Source organism: Cetorhinus maximus, chromosome 2 (assembly GCF_964194155.1).
Source record: "Cetorhinus maximus chromosome 2, sCetMax3.hap1.1, whole genome shotgun sequence".
Classification (NCBI taxonomy): Eukaryota; Metazoa; Chordata; class Chondrichthyes; order Lamniformes; family Cetorhinidae; genus Cetorhinus; species Cetorhinus maximus.
Genome location: NC_135880.1, coordinates 170465283 through 170489948, shown reverse-complemented (window position 1 = coordinate 170489948; position 24666 = coordinate 170465283).

Below are 24666 nucleotides of genomic sequence, written 5' to 3'. Positions count from 1 at the left end.
AATCAGAGGTTTTTTTTTACAACCACCAGCGATAGCTTCATGGCCACGATGACTGACTAGCTTTTAGTGCCACATTAATTAATTGAACTTAAATTCCACTAGCTGCTGTAATGGGATTTGAACTCATGGCCAGAATTTTTCCCTCGTCGGGCGGTCGGAAAGCTGGCCGCTGTCCACGATCGGCTCCTCACCGCTATTTCCTGTGGGCGGGCAAATTAAGGCCCGCCATGCGTGGATTGCGAGCGGCAGTACTGAGCGCTACCTGTGTGGGCGGTGGGAGGAGGAGGGAGAGCCGGGCCTAGTGCTCAGTTCGCACATGCGCGCAGAAGAACGCTTCGTTCTCCCTGAGGCAGCTCCATGAGATTGAAGCGCTTCTGAAAAAAATTAATAACAGCAATAAAAATTTAAGGTCCCCTCATGTGACTGTGTCACATGAGATGGGGGATGTTTTTTAAATTCAAAATAAAGTTTTTATTTAATTTGCATTAGCTTTAGGAAACCTCATCCCACTCGTGGGTGCTTGGCCTTTTTGCCTGCCCGCCAACTGTTAGGTTGGACGGGCAGCATAAATTTCAAGTCAATTAGCTCGTTTAATGTCCTTAATAGGCCTTTCAATTATCGGAGGGCGGGCAGCCAACTCCGGCATGCGTCCACCGAATGAAATATCGTGCGATGTTGTTGGGATGCACGCCCGACGTCATCGTGCGTCATCTGACGCTTGGGCGTGTTGGGCATGCACTCCGAACGTAAAATTCTGGCCCATGTCACCAGAGCATTAGCTGGGACCTCTGGGTTACTAGCCCAGTGAGATTGTCGCCCACACCACTGCTTCCCCTAGACTATGGATTATAATGTATGAAAACTGAAGACACAGGAAACATGAAGCTCATGATCATCATTCTAAACAAAAAAGGTGGTGGTAGAATAGATCAGCTTAAAATGTTTATTCATTCTAATGACGTAGACATCGCTGGTAACCCCAGTACTTATTGCCCATCCCTAGTTGCCCTGAGATGATGGTGATGGGTCTTCTTGCAGTTCAGAGAGCAATTAAAAATCAGCTACATTGGTTTTGAAACTGGACTCATAGATAGACCAGACTGTTGATTTCCTTCAGTGAACCAATTGCATTTTTGATGACAATCTGCCGGCTTCATGTTCACTTTGCCATCACTGGCTCTTTATTCCAGATTTTTTTTTGAATTGATTCCAAATTCTCTAACTGCCATGGGGTTTGAACTCACATGCTCAGGATCGCTAGCCCAATCACATAACTTACTGCACTACTGTGCCCTCTAGAGTGACGTGATGGTAAACGTTATTGACAATTTACGGAACAGATCTAGTCAATCTGAAATTGTTTTGGACAGGTCAGTAAATTGCCACGAGGAACTGATTAACCCTGCTAAATGTATTAGAGGGGGCACATCAGAATATTGGGGGCTAAAAATTCAATGAGGTCTATGAACATGCACAGGGATCATGATCCGTGATTACCCTGTGCCCACTCAAGGTGATGCAGGCAGCATGCAAACCTGGTGCTGCCTGCATCATAGCAATGATTGTGATGTGTAGCCTAGCATGAGATGCACTGTTAACTGGCTGCATGCTCAGCAGGAGGCCCAGGTGTGTGTGTGCCTGACACAGCTTAGCCAGTACCTCTTAAAGGGAGCCTACACCTGTTAAAGGGGAGGCACATTCGGGCTGCAGCAGCTGGTGGAACTACTAGTGAAAGGCTTTGGGGAAAGGAATAAAACTATCGGTGGAGACGCAGGGCAGAAAGAGGGCACTGGAGGCCACAGTCCAGGAGATCAAATGGAGGAGATCATGTTTCCATGGGGGGCTAGGAGGCCGTCAAGACACACCTTGCAAAGGGAATGGGGCCTAATGGCTGTAGAGGTCAATTCCCGGAGTTTGGTCCAGAGGACCTGGCTGCAGTGCTGCAAAAGGTTCAATGACCCACATGAGTTGTCAAAATCAGTGAATGCATCTTCAACTGACATCTCCTCCCCACCACAGCACCAAACTCTTAAACCACTCAATGTATCACAGCCCCATCACTTACTCAAGCACCACTAGCAATCAAGGATCATGCTTAATATTCATATGCTGCACCTCACCCTCGCGCACTTTACCAATGCTGCAAGTCTCACACCAATATCTCGCAGCTCACATGTACAGCAATTTAGTTAAGGTAGGCATAGCCTCCAAACATATCACAGCACACTTACTGACACACATCCCTCGCTCTCTTGCAGGACAAAGACAGGAGGTAGAAGGAGAGAACCATTGGAGGACGGGTGCTTCTGCACCTCCTGGGCCCTTTGGGGGAGATTGGGTTCTGCATCATGGGTCTAGCTGTCAATGAGATTGTTGAATCCAGCTGGGAACATTGAGGCTGATGGTAAGTTCCTGCCCGATGTACCTTTCCAACTCATGGGCTTTCTAAAATCCCACTAACCCCTCATTGTGGTGTGACAAATTGGGACCTTTAATAAACCTTTAATAAATATTTGGAATTGTATAGAATTCTTATGGAATTGATAGGCATAGCATATGGCCATTCTGCAGAGAAACAGTTTTCTTTCTCTCTCTAGAGAAACACACAACAGTCACTAGAAATGTCGAGGCCTCTGGGTTCAGATTTCTATATTGACATTCGTAAGTCAGTAGGATGGCAGCTTGTGCACCCTTTTATCTATACGAGTGCCTGGTAAGGGCTAGCAAATGACCTTCAGCATGAAGTAAACGAAAAAGTGACCTTGAGCTATGTGATGGAGAGGTGGGGCAGTGGGGAGGAGGCGGGGTGACCACCTGACATCTTGGGTCTTATATTCATTGGTTGGAAAGGTTCAAGCAAGTGATTGACATAGGCTAAACTAGCAGCCCCCAGAAATAGTGTATTAACGAGTGCTCGGAGTGAGGCAGCAGTCCTCATCCGGTGGCAGAGTCTTCGTCAGGCAGCTGCCTTCTTCAGATGAAAGATGGATCAAGGAAGAGCGAGGAAGATGGGGGAAGAGTTCCCAAACACTTTGGTTAGAGAGCAGAATGCTGCCATCACAAGATGCTGAGATCAACACATTCTGTGCCAACTGTCCGTTCATCCTCTGGGATCAGTAAACCACTCTCAACTGTCACAGGTTTATATGTTTCCTGTCTAATTAGTTAATACGTCATATCTAAACTTGCTTCTTAATAAACTTAATAAACTATCTAAAAGTTACCTACTCGACTGCCTATTTTAGGCTCCCAAACCTAAAATCTTACAGATTAGCGTCAGAAATGAGATCCATAATAGTTGAGGTGTCATTGGCTTGAAATTTGAGAAGCAAGTCTTAGGTTGTGGTTAAATGTATGTGGAGTAGTTATGAAGTGAAGCCAGGTATCACAATGGAATTGGTATGTGCTAGGGAATGACTGACAAAGACCAGAATCCAGAATCTTCCGGTCAGCGAGCGGAGGTGGGCCCTGCTTGCCGACGCGTAAAATGATGAGGGGTGATGTCGGGCGTGCATCCCGATGTCACCACGCTTCATTCTGACTTTCGGTTCGGCAGGCGTGCACCAGTGTCGGCTGCACACTCGCTGAACTGTCAAAGGCCATTTAAATATCAATTGAAATACTCAACAGGGTTGCCCCTCCAGCCTTAAGGTTGGCGGGGGGGTAGGTGAAGAGCCCAGGTGGCCTTCGCATTTCTCATGAAACCTCATCCACGGGCGGGATGAGGTTTCATGAAGGTTTTTAAAGTTTAATAAAAATTTTAATAAAATTCATTGACATGCCCCAGCTCATGTGACACTGCCACATGAGAGGACATGTCTTAAAAATAATTTTTTTCTTAATTAAAATTTTTAAACATCAAACTAATCTCCCTGAGGCAGCTCCGTGCCTCAGGGAGATTTCTGCACTCCTTCACACGTACAGGTGAAAGAACGCAGGCCCCGACTCAACCTACTCCCCCCGCCCGCACAAGGAGAGCTCAGCGCTTCCGAGTGCACGTCATGCTGCACGGGCCTTTATTGGCCCGCCCACGTAAAATGGCGGCGCGCAGCCGATCACGGGCGGTGATCGGCTGCGCACCCGTCGGCGCCCACTCCTGCCCAACCCCACTGATGGGGAGAAAATTCTCGCCCGAGAGTCTAACTGAGAAAACAGGCATGCCAGGAGTGAGAGGTATCCTGGGAGGTGCAAATGAGCATGATGAGGTGTATCCCCGATAGGCTTTCTAAAGAGATTCAGAAAGGAAAGGTTAAGTTGAGAAAAGTCCAATAAAGTTGGTCTACGGTGCACATTGTTTGCCTTGCAGCTGAATAAAAGTGTACAAGGTGTTAAGGGAACTGGTCAATAATTTGCAAAAGGATTGGCAAAAGCATTGCTTTCCTATACAATCAGTTACACTGGGAACAGGAGACATATGATAGAGCACGTTATATAAGGAAAAAACTAGACCAAATACTGGAACCTGTGAGAGCCGAAGTGGTGCAGAGAAGCCACTTGAGTCAAAAAAAGCCTAGACCAGGCCAGCCAAGTTAAAAGGCATCATGATCGAACCCAAGGATGTTAAAGGGGCCAAAACCAGGCTAGCAGAATTAAAGGAGGTCAAGGAAGGACCCCTTGAGTTTAAAAAAAGGTGAAGGGAGTGACTCAGAAATCGGGTTGGCAAACACCTTCTTTTCAGAGTTAAACAGGGACCAGGGAAGTTTCAAAGCAGGCATAGCGACAGCGAAGGAGATTCCCCACTTAGCGGAAGAGCCTGGGGGAAGCCAAATGATGAAAAGCCAGGAAAGGTAAAGGTTGAGGAAGATTTGCCTGAAGCATGGCTCACACACACCTTCTTCCCAAATTTCGAGAGGAAGCAGGGAAATTCCCAAATAGACAAACAGGTAGTGAGGGAGACACCCCATCCAGTTGAAGAGCCACAGTGCAGGGCAGGGCAGCAGAAGCCAGCCAGCCAACTGTGAGCGATGGTGTCCCAAAGGGCATGGGCAGATTGGGGGCCACCCCAAACCCACAATTAACAAACTAAGGAAATCATTATCTCTTAAGCAAACCCACACTCATAAAAGTGCAAAAGGGAGTTCAAATGTTGCTGACACCTACCATGCATTCGAAACACCATCAAGTCATTGTTAAAGCAGGATGTTCTTTATAGACATCAGAAATTCAAATAGAATTGGTTTGAGGAAGAAGCTAAAAAGTTTGAAAACAATTGACATTTAATCTAAAATACTGCAAGGGCTGAATTCTGCCGTCGACAAGCAGGGGGCAGGGCCTGCTCACCGATGCGTAAAGTGACGCGGGATGACATCAGGCGGAACCCACGACATCATCCTGCCCCATTTAAATCTTCAGGAAGGCGCGGGCGCAGCAAAATCAGCTGCGGGCCCACCGACCTGTCAATGGCCAATTGAGGCCATTGACAGGATCATTAAAACAATTAAAGGACCTGCCCATCCAACCTTACGGTTGGTGGGCAGGCCAGGAGCCCGGGTGGGAACTAGAAAAAACTTAAAACCTCATCCACAGGCAGGATGAGGTTTCATGTAGGGATTTAAAAAGTTTAACAAAGTTTTAGTGAAAGTTAAGAACATGTCCCATCTCATGTGACATTGTCATGAGGGGGACGTGTTAAGGATTTTTTTTTTCTATTTTTAATGTTTTTACAACTGTCAGTGATATACCTGAGGCAGCACCCAGCCTCAGGGAGATGTGCGCTCTTTTGTGCACATGCACGAAACAGCGCACTCTCGCTTTTGGGGAATCCCCCACCCGCCCACACAGGAATCGCATAGCGCTTCCCGCCGGACAACATGCTGGACAGGCCTTAATTGGCCCATCCGCTTAAAATGGTGGCGGGGCCCGCTTCTCCAGGGGGGATCGGCTCCCCGCCCGCCGGAGATTGGGTCGGGCCCACCCGCCCGGTAGGCAGAAAATTCTGCCCCAAGTTTCTTGGCTGAGAAACATTAAACATTCAAAGCCTACTTTCACTCAGTAATTTTAAGTATGAATCAAAATGTACTTGTGCAGCTGTGAAAAGGCTCTACAATTTGTTTCCCAAAATATAAAGATAAGCCCGAAGCCTTGCAAAAGTTTGGCAGGAATCCAATTTAAACTTTTTAAAACATTTGTACCAGAGTTAAAACGGAATGGCTACGATTCAAATTAAAGGCATGCTTTACAGACAGTTTCTTTGAAATTCGGTTAAGCAATGAATATCAGAAGCTGAAAATTGTTTTAAAATAGTAAACAATAAACAAAAGAGATGTAGGAAAGGTCCTGTTCCTTTTCTGCAGTTAGCCTATAAGATTGCGAGTTGTCTTTTAAGAAGCTGGTGACCCTCTTTAACCCTTTTGGTCTTAAAATCCTGGTTGTACCAAAAAAAAATCTTGGGTGAGAAACGCCTTACAAAACGCTAACGGGTTTCAGAACAATTGGAATTTAATCCAAATGCGGGCAAAGTTGAAGATAGCAAATTTTTTTTTTTAAAAAGAGTTTAATGTGAAGTTTGGCCCTTTTTTTTAGGGGGTGTTTTTAAAAATAAATTACGTAAAGTAATGCAACTGTGTGCATTTGAGAATGTTTTGCTCTGTCCCTTGGTAAAACAAATATATAAGTTAATCCTTTCAGCTGACAGCTGCTTTTAAAAAATTCATCACACAGCTTGTGTACCGTCAAATGTATATTTTGGACATTACTAAATTTTGGCTTTCTAAATTTGCAGACCTTATTGGGCATGTTAACCCATTGGGCTCTTGGTCAGAGCCACAATAGATTGTTTGTCTTTTTCTTAAACAGGTGATGGTGGTTTCCAGCTCCATGTGAACCGAACAATTTTGAGATTTAAAGCACAGCATGGTGACAAATTTGGACTAAAGGCTTTACTTTTCAGGGACTTGGCTTTAAACATTCAGGCCATTTGTTACCATTTGCTATTGTCCAATACAAAGTTTGAGTATGGGAGATGTGGAAGTTGCCTCTAACCTGATCACAAGTACTTCAGTCTCTGATATAAAAGCACCATTTGTCATGAAGATATAATAATGTTCATAATATTACTGGGATTTATTGTAAAGTAGGAATAGTGGGATGGATAGTCTGTTTGTGTGCATGTATGTGTGTGTGTGACTTAATTGAATTAAAGACAGCTAGTCTGAAGGCTTTGATGTATCAAAAGAGAAGCTAGGTTTGCAATGCCAAATAAGTAAACATGACTAAAGTTTTAGAATGTGAGGTGAAAAGGAAAATTTGCATTTTTAGTTAAGGCAGAGTAGTTTGAATTTGACAGGAGAGGTTGAAATGTTATATTTAGCCAGAAGAAGCCAAACAGTGTGTTTATTTTCCCCAAAGCTTACTGATAAAATTGGAACTGTGAAAGATTTTTTATTATTAGTAAGGTAAAGTCCCAAGAAATATTGAAACAATGAAATTTGCATTCAAAGGGGAAATTATATATAGAGGAGAGAAGGCTGTATGTAAGAGAAAGGCATTCTAAGATCTAACACAAATATGAAAAGCCTTCAGCCTCTGTGCCTCAAGAAACCAAAGCTGAGAAAACTCTCTTTGAATTCGCCTATCAGGGTATCATGTTGCTTTGCCTGGGTCTGTTTAAACCTATTTGTTTTTTGCTGTTGCCTTAACAGGGGTGTAACTGGGAGTCAGATTAATTAGGGGAGCTAGGAGTTATCATTGTCATAATTTGTAGACCTATGTATGTGCTTATAAATATTTATTTTATTAATAAATGTTTAATTTAGTTTTGTAAAAAACCTATAAGACCTGGTGGACTTATTACTACTGAATTCAAGGCACGCATCTCAAAATAAAAATACAAATTGCAAAACAGTTGTGACAGCTGTTTCAAGTTTCCCTCTGGGTTTTGAGCAGCTCAGCATTTACCACCCACTGTGTCATAACACATTTAAAACCACCAAGTCTGGGCATAATTGTTTCTGAGATTGGAATTGATAAAATAACTTGATATGAGTTGCTATTTCAAGCATTCAAAGGAAAACTTACCTGACGTTTAAGAGGGTAAACAAATTTTATTTTTTGAAGAAGCAAATGGAAAAATAGCCTAGGTGGTTTTTATGTACCAAAAAAAGGCAGTTTGTTCTGGAAAGAAATAAATTGAACATTAACAAAATCTGCCAGCCCAAAAACATTGCTATTTGAATTCTGGATCATTTTGAAATGCCAAACAAAAAGGTCAGGCACAATCTAATGGGTAACTTTTGAGAAAATAAAATGTTGTTTAAAAGAAACAACAAACAAGCAAAATATGATAATGTCTGGAATCAAGTGAGAATGTTTAATTTCTGTTTTAAAGAAAGTATGAAAACATTTTATTGGACTGTAAAGTTTCTCCAGGGCTCATGAATGAGATAAGGGGGTAAACTATTACACATGTAAAATGGTGTAAAGAAGTGATTGAGGATAGGAGACAGAGTTAGTGAAAAAGACAAACCGAATGGGAATTGGCTGTAGTTCAATGGAATATATCAATTTGATATTGATGTATGTTCTAGTGAAAGGAAAGTGTAAATGAGACCATTAAGTTTACAGCTTTCTCTTGGAGATATTTGTCTATGAACTTTTTAAGAGAACTGAATTTGATAGCCTGACTACCAGCTGAGGCATTGGGAGCATGCAGGGGAGCATAAGTAAAGATCTTGCTAGAGAGACCCTCTTTGATCTTTTAGAAGATTATTTGAAAGTCAGGAAGAATCATTGAATGTTGCATTCTTTTGAAGGCAGTGTAAGGTCGGATGATCAAATTAATCGGCAGGATATACAGCACAATCCCTATGGACCTGATAAACCTTTGACAAACACAAAATGAGGATTTGTAGGAAAGGGCAGAGAGATTACCACCAAGCATGATATGTGAAAGGGAGCTTTTCAATAGGACCTTTGGGAAAAAAAAATCAGTGAAGACCACATCCAACAGAGAAAAAAATTTTTGAAGGTGACTCACGAATGTGAAATTCCAACAGATGATTAATGAAGGAATTGGGACACCAGTGTGAGTGTGCCGGAATGGTTTGTTACATGTGAAGTAACTAATATGAGGGAGTACATGGTGAAACTGCACTGAAGAATGGGTCCCAAGCATGCTCGGCTACCTGACAAACAGGTTACAAACAAACATTAACCTGAAATGGTTAATATAGCCTGAAGAGTAAGAAAACATTTTTAAATGATCAAAACACTGACACATGTTCTAGAGAGAAACTGACTTTAAGAAAATTAAAATGGTAATGGTCAGAAGGAGTAAAATTAAAATGAAACAAAAATGGAGTTTTGGGTTGGGGCAATTGAAGGCTAAGGAGAAATAATACTTAATAAGAATCATCTGCAAGATGGATATAGGATAAGGGAGCGCTGGAGAATCTTTTAAGCCCATGCATAATCTGTTCCTCTATTTGTATGTACACATATGCCAATAGCCAAGAATTAAAAGGACTCCTGCAGAAGAATTAAAAGCATCATTGACTGAGGTGATCCTCAGGTGGGGGATGCCAATCCAACTCGATCATAGCCAGACAATTCTAGTGGTGTTAGTATGTTATCTATGATATTTAATCAAGAAATTAGGGAAACAAACATGTACTTTAGAAATAACTTATTCAACCAAAAATAAGGATATTTTCTTCTCAAAGGGGGAATCTGTAAGAAATAGGGACCTTTAAGAAATGGTATATTTTTTAGAATTGTGTAGAATTCTTACGGAATTGATAGGTATAGCATACGGCCATCTCAGCAGAGAAACTGTTTTCTTTTTCTCTCTGGAAACACACATAACAGTCCCTAGAATTGTCAAGACCTCTTGGTTCAGGCTTCCACGTTGATATTCATAATCTAGTAGGATGTACCTACTGCCTTGTGTACCCTTTAATCTATATGGGTGCCTCGTAAGGCCTAGCAAATGACTCATAGCATGAGGGAAACTGATAAATGATCTTGAGCTATGTTATGGACAGGGAGTGGTGGGGGGTGGGGTGGTGGTGACCACCCTGATATCTTGGGTGCCTGCCCTATATTCATTGGGTAGAAAGGTTCAAACAAGCGATTGACAAAGGGTAAACTACCACCCCTAGAAATAAAGTATATTAATGAGTGATCCGAATCAGACAGCAGTCCTCACCAGGTGGCCACCTTCTTCAGATGGAAGATGGACCAGAAAAGGGCGAAGAAGATGAGGGAAGAGTTCCCGAGCACTTTGGTTATAGAGCAGAATGCTGCCATTACAAGCTGCTGAGTTCAACACACTCTGTGCCAACCGTCCATTCATCTTCTGGGATTAATGAACCGCTCTTAACTTATACACTTGTACACTTTTCCCGCCTATTTAGCTGATTCATCATATACAAACTATTGCTTCTTAATAAACTATCTTAAAATTACTTACAAATACTCAACTGCACACTTTAGGTATCAGTGGCTCCAGAACCTAAAATCTTACGCTGTTGTACGGTATGAAGTGCAATCTGCAAATTGTTTGACCATAGGCATCTCGACTTCCAACAACAACCCCTCTTCTCTCGCCTCCAAGCTGTAAAACCCCAACATTTTGCATTTTTGATTGCCAGCCAGCCCTGCTTTACCATGAGAGGCACAGATAAGAGCAGATGTCAGATGCAGAAGCACCATGCCTTGTTTTGATAGTCACAGCCACCAGCTCAGATGCTTTCACTGTGCATACTTTAGGGCTATTAGAGAGGTTGGATCTGTACTTGTACTGTGTTCAGAATTCAGAGCCCATGCAGCACACATAGTTGGGTGCAGAGGCTGGGTGGTTGCAGAATCACACACACACACGTGCACACATGTACACACACACATGCACGCACGCACATGCGCACACACACTCATGCTTGCATGCACATACACACACACAAATGCACACACACGCACACATGTGGGCACGCACACACACAAACACAGACATGCACAGACACACACGCGCACACACACACACACACATACACGCATGCGCGCGCACACACACAGGGCAATCACCCATTTTACACCTTTTCTTTCAGACAGAAACTATCAAATCACTAATCAATGACTACAGCCAAAATCCCATCGTCCAATCATAGAGATACCATAGGCACATTGTTCCTGCTTGCATGGGTTTCGATCTTCTAAGCTCCTTACATCATCTATTTTGACTGTTGGGCAGTTATCAGGTACAGCTGTTGTAATGCCTGAAAATATATCCCTGTACCAAGGAAACATAACATTCCTAACCCTGCAAAGGCACACATCATCCTGCTTCTTATGTGTTTATCAGATTCCGAGCAAGGACATTGGCCTTGGTTACCCTGCACAGTTAGCTGTGTTCTATCCCAGGTTCTTGTATTCATCTTCTGTTAACTTACTAATACCTTATTTCCATGATTCTATTCACCCTTTACTAATCTAACTGTTTAATACTAAAGAATCACCTGAAGTAGATTGTATTTCTCACCTCACATGTCCCAACAGGCAGTGTACAGGAGAATGCTAATGGGAAACAAGAATGGAAAATGCTGGAAAAACTCAGCAGGTCTGACAGCATCTGTGGAGAGAGAAACTCCGAGCTCTGAAGAATGGTCATATGGACTCGAAACGTCAACTCTGTTTTTTTCTCCACAGATGCTGTCAGAGCTGCTGAGTTTTTCCAGCATTTTCTGTTTTTGTTTCAGGTTTCCAGCATCTGCGGTGTTTTGCTTTTATCAGAATGCCAATGGGTATGTACACTGAAATGCTTGGTGCATTGGCAGGCCTACCATTAAACCTGTTGCCACTGTCAAGGGACATGGAGGAGTCCGGCACAGGGTTTTGCAGAGAGCTTGGACTCCTCCTTTCCTGTGTGGAGATGGTGGCCAACTCCATTCCCAGAAGGGAAAAAAAAAAACAGTTCGGGTTAGTACTCTTATTTCTCAGTTTTTACTGTTTTTTCCTTCTGGGCTATAATACCTGAGGATGCAGACAGCACTGGCACAAGCCACCCAATGCATCAGTGCTTCAGTGGAAGCTCAGACTGCGGTCATGAGAAACATGCTTGTTGTCAGGTAAGTCTGACTTGGTTCACCTTGCTGCCATCATGGCTGCGATTATTAGTGTTCAAAGAGGCTGGCAAGGTCTCATTGCATCCCAGAAATCTGTGTTCCAGCAGATTACTGGGGTTGCTGAGGTGTGTCACCAAGGGGCACTGTGGTGCATGGGCCCCTGCTACACTCTCTCAGGGCACCAATGCCACTCCGCCAGTGCCTTTGCTGTTTGCCTGTCAGCCAGGCAGCCTAGACTGCTGCAACCTACACCAAGGCGGTGCAGTCTGAAGACAGCCCTTAAGGGCCCAGAACTGTTTGACGTCATCCTGAAAGGCACGCCTCCTGAAAGTCGACAGTTTTCCACCAGCCATGCTGTTGCCACTGGGATAGCACTGTGTAGGAACATTAGAGCAGGCAAAGGCACCCATAATTCAGGCACTAAGAAAACACACACAAGGATGAACAGTTCAAATCTGTTCGTGCTATTGAAGGTATTGTTGGATAAAATTATTATGGAAAGATTTTATTGCGCTGCCCTTTGTTTTAGGGTTTTAACCAAGAAGGTTCTGTGATGGCCTGTAGCTGAGGGATGAATTTTGGATCAGTGGCAAAGTGGGGATGAGATTTTAGTGGAGCCAGATTCCAATAAGCCACTCATGTACAGCTCTGTTTGAAGCAATTCAGCCTCAGATGCCTCCCTCTTTTCTTCTCCTTCTCTTCCTCGCTCCCCCTCATCTTCTTCCTCTCAAAGTCCATGCCTAAGACCAGGTGGCAAAGCCTGCACCGTCATGAGAACCAAGTTGTGGTGGGTGCGGCAGACTATTAAGAATTTGGAGGAACACTCCCGTGAGCATTGGAGGACTCCCCCTGAGTGGCCCAGGCAGTAGAGCCATTGTTAGAGGACGCCGATGATTTGCTCCATGACATTCCTGGCGGCAGCATGGCTCTTGCTGTATGAGCATTGTCCATGTGTGATTGGATGGGAGACAGGCATCATGAACCAGGTGAATAGTGCAGGTACAAAATTAGGTTGACATCTTGGGATTTTGATACATGATCATAGGAGGACACAGCAAAACATTTGAGAGCTATCCTCTTGAAAATTTTACCTCTGTTTGTTCATTTACCTCAGGGAATTAATAATTTACATAGACTATATAATGGGACAAATTAAAAGTGTGGTCTATGCAATGAACTAGCTTGAAGATTAAAATGTCTCACCTCATGTTACAGCATTTTTCTATACTTAAGTCTTGCTTCAATTGTATGGAACCTTGCATCTGGAGTACTGTGTGCAGTTTTGGTCCCCTTACCTTGAGAAGGATATTATTGCCATAGAGGAGAGTGCAACGAAGGTTCACCAGACTTGTTCCCAGGAAGGTGGGACTGTCCTATAAATAGAGATATGGGAAACTGGGCCTGTATTCTCTAGAGTTTCGAAGAATGAGAGGTAATCTCATTGAAACCTACAAAATACTTAAATGAATAGACAGGGTAAATCCAGGTAAGATATTTCCCCTGGTTTGGGAGCACAGAACAGAATAAGGGGGACGTCACTTAGGACTGGGATGAGATGTTTTGTTTATTCCGCGTTTGTTTATTCTTTCTGTCTGTCTGTCTGTCTGTCTGTCTGTCTGTCTGTCTATCTATCTATCTATCTATCTATCTATCTATCTATCTATCTATCTATCTATCTATCTATCTATCTATCTATCTACCGACCTACTGATCTATTTATCTATCTATCTATCTAACTGTCTACCGACCTACCGATCTATTTATCTATCTATCTACCGATCTATCTACCAATCTATCCATCTCTGCATCTCTCCATCTCGCTATCTATCTGCCCATCCATCCCTCCCTTCCTCCCTCCCTCCCTCCGTCCGACCATCCATCCGTTTGTTGTGTCAGAGGCATGGACAACATACAGCAGACACCTTAAATCCTTGGAGTAATATCATCAGCGATGCCTCCACAAAATCCTAAAATTCAATTGCAGGATAGGTGCTCCTATATCAGTGCTCTCTCTCAGACCTACATCCGCAGTATCGAGACACTGGCTATGGTTAATCAGCTACGTTGTGCAGGCCACGTCGCCTGTATGCCTGACACAAGACGCCCAAAACAATCTCTCTGCGCCAAGCTTTGTCACGGCAAGCGTTTACCAGGAGGGCAGAGGAACCATTTCAAGGACGTCCTCAAAACCTCATTAAAAAGTGCAATATCCCCACCCATTTGTGGGAATCTCTTGCTCGGGACCACCCAAACCAGGGAAGAAGCGTTCGCGAAGGTACCAACCATTTTGAACATCCCCAACAGGCCCAGGTGGAAGCCAAGTACCAACAGCAGGATGGGCATTCCAAAACCTGAGCATCCCCAGCCACCCACCTCAACAAACACTGCCTGCCCCACCTGTGTACAGATCCAGCATTGGAGCTTTTAGTCACCTCGGGACCCACAACCCCGGAGTGGAAGAAAAATCATCCTCGGTCCTGAGGGCGAGAGGAAGGAGAAGAAGGAGAAGAAGCTGCTGCAAGCAGAATGGTTTGGTATAACTGAATATCTTGCTCAACCATCTCATAGGCCATTTAAATATCAAACACATTGCTGTGGGTCGATCTGGAATCTTAGAAAAGCCAGACTGGGTAAGGACGGCAGATTTCCTTCCCTGAAAGACACTAGTGAGCCAGGTAGGTTTTTTTTTCCCAACAGTTCAGTAGTTTCATGGTCACCATTACTGATATATTTTTATTCCAGATTTACTTAGCCAGTTGAATTTAAATTCTCCAACTGCCATTGTTGGATTCAAACTCATAACTACGGCCAGGATCTTTGGGTCGGTGTGTGGGGGCAGGGCCCACTTGCTGGCACATAAAATGATGCGCAGTGACATTGGGTGTGAGTCCCGATGTCACTGTGCGTCATTCCGATTTTCGGTTTGGCGGGCGCGCACCATAGTTGGCTGCGCGCCCGCCGAACTGTCAAAGGCCTATTAAGGCCATTTAAACATCAATTGAAATACTTAACATAGCTGCCCTTCCAACCTTAAGGTTGGCGGGCAGGCGAAGAGCTCAGGTGGCCTTCGTATTCATCATGAAACCTCATCCACGGGCGGGATGAGGTTTCATGAATGATTTATAATTCAAATAGAGTTTTTCGTTAAAATTCATAGACATGTCCCAGCTCATGTGACACTGTCACATGAGGGGACATGTCTTATATTTTTTTCTTTCTTTATTTAAATTTTTGATAACCAAACAGATCTCCCTGAGGCAGCTCTGTGCCTCAGGGAGGTTTCTGCACTCTTTCGCGCGCATGCCCAAAAGAGCACAGGCCCCAACTCAGCTTCTTCCCCCCGCCCACACCGGGAGCGCTCAGCGCTTTCAAGTGTGCGTCAAGCTGGGCGTGGCCCGCCCACGTAAAATGGCGGCACACAGCTGGCCGCGGGCAGCGATCGACTGCGTGCCCACCCATACCCGCTCCCTCTCAACCACCCCCCCCCCACCGGCGGGGAGAAAATTCTCCCCTATGAATCACTAGGTCAGGTTTCTGGATTACTATTCTGGTAACATAACCATTATAGTAACATATCCAGTGTCCTAACACTGCAGTGTTGGCAGTGCACGAATTGGAATTTCAAAGTCTATTACAAGTGAAGTAATGTTTCAGATCAGTGCTGTATCCCTGAAAATTTTCAGCTTTCTGTGGTCTGACAACCCATTTTCCAAATATGAATGAATGATTTCCAAAGTTTAGTAAAATTGAGTAAAGTTGAGTCAAACTTAAAAAAGCTTTCCATTTCCCTTTTAGTTAGTTTAGAAGCTAAAGCAAATGCTTTTTAAGGTGATTATACATATGTCATATGTTAGGTTTGTTGCTTTTAACACCATTGTACTAAGTGAGCTGGAGTACCATTTTTAAAACACAAAATAATCATATCTGTCTCTTCTCTATAGATTCAACTGGTGATTAGTAGCTAAAATTTTTCATATCATCCATTTCCACACGATTGACTGTCCAAGGAAATTACTTACAAAGAGAAATTAAATTACATGGTGTGATTCCAGCATATGGGACTTGATTCATTTATCTGAAATACTTCTCTCTGTTATTTTCACAGAAACTGCAGCCCATTTAAAAAGATTACGTTAACACTTCCATTAAACAGTGGGGAAGGGCAGATTTTCAGAATACCTCAGTCAATGTGTGCATAGTGTTGTTTCGCAGCAGGATTCGGGATCTTATTGTAGGAAAGAATATGCAGTTTTAAAACACCATCACATCCTCAGGACTTTTAAAAGGACTTTACAGAACGAATCACTTTTCAAGTGTAGTCAGCTGTTGTTTTGAAGACAAAGATGGCAGCTAATTTGCACACAGCAGGCTCCCGCAAACAGCAGTGAAGTAAATGGCTGGGTTATCTGTTTTGAGAGTTGGTTGAATCACCGAATCACTGGATTGTTACAACTCAGGAGGCCACATGGCCCATCATGTCTGAGTGTGCAATTCCCCGCCTTCTCCCCGTAACACTGCACATTCCTCCTTTTCAGATAACAGTCTAATCCCTTTTTGAGTGTTTCAGTTGAACTTACCTCCACCACACTCTCAGGCAGCGCATTCCAGACTTTACCACTCGCTATGTGAAAAAGTTTTGCCTCGTGTTGGCTTTGCTCCTTTTTCCAATTGTTTTAAATCTATGTCCGCTCATTCTTGATCTTTCCGCCAGTGGGAACAGTTTTTCCTGATCTACTCTGTCCAGGCCCCTTGTGATTTTGAATACCTCTACCAAATCTCCCCTCACCCTTCTCTTCTCCAAGAAAAACAATCCCAACTTCTCCAATCTATCTTCGTAACTGAAGTTCCTCATCCCTGGAACTATTCTCGTGAGTCTATGTTGAAGAATAAATGTTGGTCAGGCTCTGGAAGAAACTCTTGTGTTCTTCTTCAAAATGGTGCCACAGGATCTTGTATGAGAAGGCAGACAAAGGCCCGATTTAATAACTCCCCCGAAAGATGCCACCTCCAAGTGTGCAACATCCCCTCAGTACTGCGCTGAATTGTCAGCCTAGATTTTGTGCTCAAGTATCTGGAATGGGACTGAAGCAAACAAGCTGCTGATCAGAAGGGAGAATAAAACCCTGAGATAATGAAGGTGAGTAGAATATTTTAGTCAAATGGCAGTGCAAGGGGGTGCCACATAATGACTGAATCCTGTCTCCACCTGATGCCCACTTGCCCTCTTGCCAGTAGAAGTCATTGGAGAGCAATCTGGGCCACTCTTCATTCCTCACTTGGTTTTATATTTCTGTGGAGAAAATACCATTTCCGACAAGAAATAGAACTGGGCAGCAAGCTTATAAACTCACTATAGCCATTCTAAGAGTACTGCAAATACATTTCTTTGTGCCTCCTGAATCCTACCAGGAGAACTCGTGACTTTGTATTTCAGATATGAATAGGCAATCAAGTATTAAAAAATGAAAATCCAAACCTGTTGAGAAATCATCCAGTGCTAACATCCATCCCTTAACGAGATTGGAGTACCAAATTCTAAAAATTTACATAAAAATCTGAATTTGAGTGGTCTTTTATTAATAGCGGTATTCCTATCTCAGAAATACTCAATTTTCTTCCAATTCTCATTATTACATTAATAAAATCGCTAATCACATTGCACAACCCCTCATATTAGTATTGGACCTGTTTCACTATAAGATTTTTACTTCAGAAACTGATAGCACTGTATATAAAGTGACTCGACTATGGGGTATGTGTGCAATCGCAACATCCCAATTCCCTAAAACAATTCCTAGTTCTTGTAGTTGACAACCAATATATGCTCTCTCCTTCCCTGATTCTTTTACAGATTCATTATAAGCAAGGGTACAGTTTCAAAAATAATTTACAGAGTGAATATTAACATTACAACAGGATTTAAGGTAGGATTTAAAACAAATGGAATATTTTGCCAGTATAGAGTCAAGTTACTCAGCTGAATAAATTCAGAGTCCCTGCAAACTGCAGCAAACAAAACTCATGATCAAAGCTACAGCAACAGCTCCCTATAAAAGCAGAATTATTTCTCTGGAGGGAGGATGCCAAGAAGGTTAGGTTTACAACCCATGCTCGTTGGATAGGGTACAGAGTGTGTGTGAAAGGTGGGGAGTTGGATGGGGTACAGTGTGTGTGTGAAAGGGTGGGGAGTTGGATGGGGTACAGTATGTGTGTGTGAGAGGGTGGGGAGTTGGATGGGGTACAGTGTGTGTGTGAAAAGGTGGGGAGTTGGATGGGGTACAGTGTGTGTGTGAAAGGGTGGGGAGTTGGATGGGGTACAGTATGTGTGCGTGAAAGGGTGGTAAGTTGGATGGGGTACAGTGTGTGTGTGAAAGGGTGGGGAGTTGGATGGGGTAGAGCGTGTGTGAGAGAAAATGGGGTGGGATGTGGTAGATTCTGTGTGTGGGAAGGTAGGAAGTTGGCTGATGTACATTGTGTGTGTGAGAGGGTGGGAAGTTAGATGGAGACAGTGTGTGTATGTATGAGAGGGTGGGGAGTTGGATGGGGTTTAGTGTTTGTATGAGGGGGTGGGGAGGGGGTGGGGTACAGTGTGTGTATGAGTGCCTGAGGAGTTGGGATGGGGTATAGTATATATATGAGTGGGTGGGGAGTGGGATGGGGTACAGTGTGTGTCTGAGTGCCTGAGAAGTTGAATGGGGTAAAGTGTACATTTGAGAGGGTGGGAAGTTGGATGGGGTATAGTGTGTATATGAGTGGGTGGGGTGTGGGATGAGGTACAGTGTGTGTCTGAGTGCCTGAGGAGTTGGATGGGGTAAAGTGTACATTTGAGACGGTGGGGAGTTGGTTGGGGTATAGTGTATTATGAGAGGGTGGGGAGTTGGATGGGGTATAGTGTATGTATGAGAAGGTGGGGAGTTGGATGGGGTATAGTGTATGTATGAGAGGGTGGGGAGTTGGATGGGGTATAGTTATGTATGAGGGGTGGGGAGTGGGATGAAGTACAGTGTGTGTATGAGAGGTTGGGGAGTTGGATGGGTTTTGTTTATTTTTCCACAGGATGTGAGTGTCATTGGTGGTGCCAGCTTTTATTGCCTATCCCTAATTGCCCTTGAGAAGGTGCTGATGAGCTGCCTTCTTGAACCACTGCAGTCCATGTGGTGTAGATACACCTGCAGTACTATTTGGGAGGGAGTTCTAGGGTTTTGACCCAGCGACAGTGAAGGAACAGCAATATAGTTCCAAGTCAGGATGGTGTGTGGCTTGGAGGGGAACTTGCAACAGGTGGCTGTTGTATTATTGCACAGATCTCAGAAAGGCATTATACCTTTCAGGACAACTAGATAACATCAAGACATGCGGTGGTCTAATATAAGTCTCCATCAAACTCTCTGCACATTGCATTAATTGACAATTGGTGTGTTAGCAAGCAGCTAGTCAGCCAGTCAGTTAGCCATCCAGTCAACTATGTATATAATGTAATAGTAATCTAAGATTCTAACCCAGACTGTGTATGTGAGTCTGAGATGCTTTATTAGTGTACATAGTTAGTTGTTATTAAAATTTCAGATATCTGACTCAATATGAGCCCGAATCTTGTGGTATATGTTATGTGGGCTAACATAGAAAACCATGGAGGGCATCATTTGGCAGCCAACTAATATATTAGTGGTGTTCCCATGCATCTGCTGCACTTGTCCTTCTTGGTGGTAGAGTTTGAGGGTTTGAAAGGTGCTGTTGAACGAGCCTTGATGAGTTACTGCAGTGCATCTCGTATATAATATACTCTGCTACCACTGTGCGTCGGTGGTGGAGGGAGTGAATGTTGAAGGGCGTGGTTGGGGCGCCAATCGAGCAGGCTGCTTTATCCTGGATGGTGTTGAGCTTCTTGAGTGTTGTGGGAGCTGCACTCATCCAGGCAAGTGGAGAGTATTCCATCACACTCCTGAATTGTGCCTTGTAGATGGTGGACAGGCTTTGGGAAGTCAGGGGGTGAATTATTTGCCACAGGGTTTCTAGCCTCTGACCAGCTCTTGTAGCCACAGTATTTATATGGCTGGTCCAGTTCAGTTTATGATCAACGGTAACCCCCAGAATGTTGAGTGTGGGGGATTGAGTGATGTCAATGCCATTGAAAATAAAGGAAATGGTTGGATTCTCTCTTGTGGTGGTCATTGCCTGGCACTTGTGTGGCGTGAATGTTACTTGCCACTTTACATCCAAAGGTTGAATATTGTCTGGGTCTTGCTGCATTTGCACATGGACTGCTTCAGTATCTGAGGAGTTGTGAATGGTGCTGAATATTGTTCAGTCATCAGCGAACATCCCCATTTCTGACCTTAAGATAGAGGAAAGGTTGTTGATGGAGCAGCTGAAGATGGTTACACCTACAACATTTCCCTGAGGAACTCCTGCAGTGATATCCTGGGACTGAGATGATTGACTTCCAATAACCACAACCATTTTCCTTTGTGTTAGGTGTGACTCCAACCAGCAGAGAGTTTTGCCCCTGTTTCCCGTTGACTCCAAGCTTACTTGGGCTCCTTGTTACAACACTCAAATTGAATCCCACTACAGCAGATGGTGAAATTTGAAATTTGAGCTCAATACAAATCTGGAATTAAAAGTCTAATGATGGCCACAAAGTCATTGCTGATTGTCGTAAAAACCCATCTGGTTCACTAATGTCCTTTAGGGAAGGAAATCCGCCATCCTTACCTGGTCCGGTCGATATGTGACTGCAGACCCACAGCAATGTGGTTAACTTTTAAATGCCCTCTGAAATGGCCTGGCAGGCTTTTCAGTTGTATCAAACCACTACGACATCCATAAGAAATGAAACTGAATGGCCTGCTCAGCATCGAGTTAGGCACTGGAAATGAAGACAGCAAACTCAGCCCTGCCGACACATCAAAGTCCTCCTTACTAACATCTGAGGGATAATGCAAAAATAAGGAGAGCTGACTCACAAATTAATCAAGCAACAGCCTGACACAGTCATATTCATGGAAACATACCTTATAGATAATGTCCTAGACACCCTCACCACTATCCCTGTGTATGTCGTGCTCCACTGCAGGACAGACCCAGCAGAGGTTACAGCACAGTGGTATACAGCTGGGAGGGAGTTGCCCTGGGAGACCTCGACGTCGACTCTGGACTCCATGAAGTCTCATGGCATCAGGTCAAACGTGGGCAAGGAAACCTCCTGCTGATTGCCATGTACACCCCCACCCTTGAGTTGATGAATCAGTGCTCCTCCATATTGAACATCACTTGGAGGAAACACTAAGGGTGGCAAGGACGTAGAACATACCCTGATTAGGGGACTTCAATGTCCATCACCAAGAGAGGCTCAGTAGCACCACTACTCACCGGACTAGCTGAGTCCTAAAGTCATGGCTGCTAGACTGGGTCAGCAGCAAGTGGTGAAGAAACCAACAAGAAGGAGAAACATACTTGACCTCATCCTCACCAACCTGCCTGCTGCAGATGTATCTGTCTATGATAGTATCAGTAAGAGTGACCACCACATAGTCGTTGTGGAGACAAAGTCCCATCTCCACATTGAGAATACCCTCCATCATGCTGTGTGGCGCTACCACCATGCTAAATGGGATAGATTTCGAACAGATCTAGCAACTCAAGACTCGGCATCCATGGGTGCTGTGGGCCATCAACAGCAGCAGATTTGTGCTCAATCACAATCTGTAACCTCATGGCCCAGCATACACCCCACTCTCCTATTAGCTCCAAGCCAAGTTCAATGAAGAGGGTAGGAGGGCATGCCAGGAGCAGCACTAGGCGTATCTAAAAATTAAAAATGATGTGTCAACCTGGCAAAGCTACAACACAGGACCAATTCTGTGCCAAACAGCATAAGCAGCAAGTGATAGACAGAGCTAAGTGATCCAACAACCAACATGTCAGACCTGAGCTCTGCAGTCCTTCCACATCCAGTCGTGAATGGTGGTGGTCAATTAAACAACTCACTGGAGGAGGAGGCTCCACAAAAGTATCCCCTTCCTCAATGATGGGGGAGCCCAGCAATTCCGTGCAAAAGATAAGGCTGAAGCATTTGCACAATCTTCAACCAGAAGTACAGGGCGGATGATCCAACTCAGCCTCCTCCGGAAGTCCCCAGCATCACAGATGCCAGTCTTCAGCCAATTCGATTCACTCTACATGATATCAAGAAACAGCTGAATGCGCTGGATACTGTAAAGGCTATGTGCCCTGACAATATTCCGGCAATAGCACTAATGACTTGTGCTCCAGAACTTGCCGCGCCCCTAGCCAAGCTGTTCCTGTGCAGCTACAACACTGGCATCTACCCGGCTATGTGGAAAATTGCCCAGGTGTGTCCTGTACACAAAAAGCAGGACAAATCCAACATGGCCAATTACCGCCACATCAGTCTACTGTCGATCATCAGTAAAGTGATGGAAGGGCTCATCAACAATGCTATCAAGCATCACTTGCTTAGAAATAACCTGCTCATTGACGCTCAGTTTGAGTTTTGCCAGGATCACTCAGCTCTTGACCTCATTACAGCATTGCTTCAAACATGGGTACAAAAGCTGAACTCCAGTGGCTGCCCTTGACATCAACACAGCATTTGACCAAGTGTGGCATCAAGGAGCCCTAGCAAAACTGGAGTCAATGGGAAACGGGGAAAACTTTCTGCTGGTTTGAGTCATACTTAGCACAAAGGGAGATGGTTGTGGTTGTTAAGGTCAATCATTTCAGTTCCAGGGCATCACTGCAGGAGTTCCTCAGGGTAGTATCCTAGACCCAACCATCTTCAGCTGCTTCATCAATGGCCTTCCTTGCATTATAAAGTCGGAACTGGGGATGTTCACTGATGATTGCACAATGTTCAGCATCATTCACAACTCCTCAGATACTGAAGCAGTCCATGTCCAAATGCAGCAATTCAGACTTGGGCTGACAAGTGGCAAATAATATTCATGCCACACAGGTGCCAGGCAATGAACATCTCCAGCAAGAGAGGATCTAACCATCACTGCTTGACGTTCAATAACATTAACATTGCTGAATCCCCCACTGTCAACATCCTGGGGGTTACCATTGAACAGAAATTGAACTGGACAAGCCATATAAATACTGTGGCTATAAGAGCAGATCAGAGGCTAGGAATCCTGTGGTAAATAACTCACCTCCTGACTCCCCAAAGCCTATCCACCATCTTCAAGGCACAAGTCAAGAGTGCGATGGAATACTGTCCACTTGCCTGGATGAGTGCAGCTCCAACAACACTCTAGAAGCCCAATACCATCCAGGAAAAAGCCCATTTGATTTGCACCCCATCCACAAACATTCACTCCCTCCACCATCGATGCACAGTGGCAGCAGTGTGAACCATCTACAAGATACACTGCAGAAACTCACCAAAGTTCCTTAGACATCGCCTTCCAAGTTCCTTAGGCATCTCCGTCCGCTACCATCTAGAAGGGCAAGGGCAGCGAATACATGGGAACACCATCACCTAGAAGATACCCTCCAAGCCACACACCATCCTGACGTGGGAATATATCGTTGTTCCTTCACTGTCTGTGGGTAAAAATGCTGGAGCTCCCTCCCTAACAGCACTGTGGGTGTGCCTGTACCACATGTACTCCAGTGCTTCAAGAAGGCAGCTCACCACCACCTACTCAAAAGCAATTAGGGATGGGAAATAAAGGCTGCCCCAGCCAGTGATGCCCACATACCATGAATTAATTAAAAAATTCAGTCGAATGCTGCCTTGATGTCAAGGGCAGTCAATCTCATTCAACACTTGAGTTCAGCACTTATGTCCATTTCTTGGTCCAAGGCTGTAATTAGGTCAGGAGGTGAGTGGCTGTGGTGGAATCCAATCTGAGTATCAGTGAGCAGGTTATAGCTGACTAAATGCTGATGGATAGCACTGTGACGACCCCTTCCATTGTTTTGCTGATGATAGAGAGTAGGCTGATGGGATGGCAATTGGTCGCGTTGGATTCGTCCTGCTTTTTGTGTACAGAACATATATGGGCAACTTTCCATATCACCGGGTAGATACCTGTGTTGTAGCTGTACTGGTAAGAGTGCAGCTAGTTCTGGAGCATAAATCTTCAGTACTATTGCTGGAATATTGTCAGGGCCCATAGCCTTTGTAGCAAAGTGTGAATGAAAGGATGGGGAGTTGGATGGGGTACGGTGTATATGTGTGAATGGATGGGGAGTTGGGTGTATGTGTGTAAAGGTGGGAGTTGGATGGGATATAGTGTGTGTGTAAAGGTGGGGAGTTGGATGGGGTCCAGTGTGTGTGTAAAGGTGGGAACATCTGCAAAAAGTGGTAGCAAACTTATACACAGACAGACAATGTTGATGCAGATTCCTCTCCCCAACCACTCCAGTGGATATTGTGGTGGCCTCACATTAAGATGCGAAAACCTTCCAAACGTCTTGTTGGAAAATTATTGAGGAACTTCCCAATTTTTATATCATGTTGCTTGGAAGGATACATGTTAAGAGTGACCAGGGTCCGGCACAACCTGCTCAGTCACTCCTGTCAAAATACCATTGACTATTTCTGAGGACCGTGACACACGCAATTGCCAATGTCTAT